Here is a 1,144-nt window from a genome sequence, read left to right as displayed (position 1 = left end):
TCGCCTGCCACGCGGGCGGCCCGGGTTCGATTCCCGGCCGATGCAAGACCTTTCATTTTGGTTTTTAATCAATTTTATAATAACAAACGATATAACATTGACAGATAAAGTAATATCCATTTAATATAAAAAGACAGAAACTGTGGCTTCTACAAAGAAAATTAATTTCTCGTCGCCATCCCAAGGCGCACCAAAATTACTAAGCTACAGTTTTTATTACTACTTTCCCTCTAATATTGATTCGTACGTTAATTAATTTTCCCGTTCGGCGTTGACTGGGTATTTCAGCGATTCTGTAAGTCGCAAATAGAGAGAGGGAAGGTTGTAGGAGAATCGGTTCGACTCTCCCCACCACTTGGATCTCGTTGCAGCATCGATCGTACGGTCGCTGAAAGGAGACGGCCGTGAACTCTGTAAAGATACATAGCCACCACCGTATGTAGCTTCTTAGGGTCACCTGAACTAAAACCTGGCTCCTCCTTCCTTTATCTGGCTCTCAGGCACAGGTTCCCCTACCCTTCTCACGAAGATAGCATCCCTAACGTTTTCCACGATCACGGGCACAACGTTTCAATGACATTTTCTTTGAGTTTAGGACTCGTCGCAATGGAGGATACTTTACGGAGGATACTTTACGAAGGATACTTTACGAGTAGAGGAAGCGAACGATTCTGGTGCAGGTAGTTACCGAATGTGTACAAATTGTAACGCTATTAATCCATTCGGAGTACAGAATTTTGTAGACGAGAAGACAAAAACCGATAAAGCTTGCTTTGCGCGAGCTTTTATCGTTCGATCGATCCCATCGATCTCATGCTATCGAATAAAACTTACTTCGCCCAATTACTGAGATTCGCAACTGAAGATCGACCCGAATCCAAGTATCGGATCGAAAGAACGATACTTTTGCCCCTCGAACGGCGAGCAACGCCGAGGTGAAATTGAGTATCGTGATAACCTCGACACAGAGCGAGTCGAAAGAAACGCGATGCCAAGGCCGCGTCTATACAGACCCAGTAAATGTCAGTTTAACCGGTTCAAGTACCTTTCCCTGTTAAAATCACTCGCACGAAGCCGAACGCGTGGAGAGACGCTTTCGTTTGAGTGTCCATGACTTTTTCGTGCTGGATAATAGACATCGGGG

General features: G+C 45.0%; 1 protein-coding gene and 1 non-coding gene across 2 annotated transcripts in view; one reads left to right on the top strand and one right to left on the bottom strand.

Moving 5' to 3' along the window:
- Trnag-gcc (transfer RNA glycine (anticodon GCC)) overlaps positions 1-45 on the top strand; it is a 106-nt gene extending 61 nt beyond the window's left edge. Inside the window, exon 2 of the tRNA in view lies at positions 11-45. This is a non-coding gene — a tRNA (tRNA-Gly). The remainder of the gene's footprint in view (positions 1-10) is intronic.
- The window catches only part of LOC128877551 (zinc finger SWIM domain-containing protein 8 homolog), a 77,351-nt gene that overhangs the window by 56,314 nt on the left and 19,893 nt on the right, over positions 1-1,144 (bottom strand). The gene's annotated exons all lie outside the window — the stretch shown is intronic.

Source organism: Hylaeus volcanicus, chromosome 5, assembly GCF_026283585.1.
Source record: "Hylaeus volcanicus isolate JK05 chromosome 5, UHH_iyHylVolc1.0_haploid, whole genome shotgun sequence".
Taxonomy (NCBI): domain Eukaryota; kingdom Metazoa; phylum Arthropoda; class Insecta; order Hymenoptera; family Colletidae; genus Hylaeus; species Hylaeus volcanicus.
The sequence above is the reverse complement of the archived record's forward strand: the minus strand, read 5'-3'. Positions and strand labels throughout refer to the sequence as shown.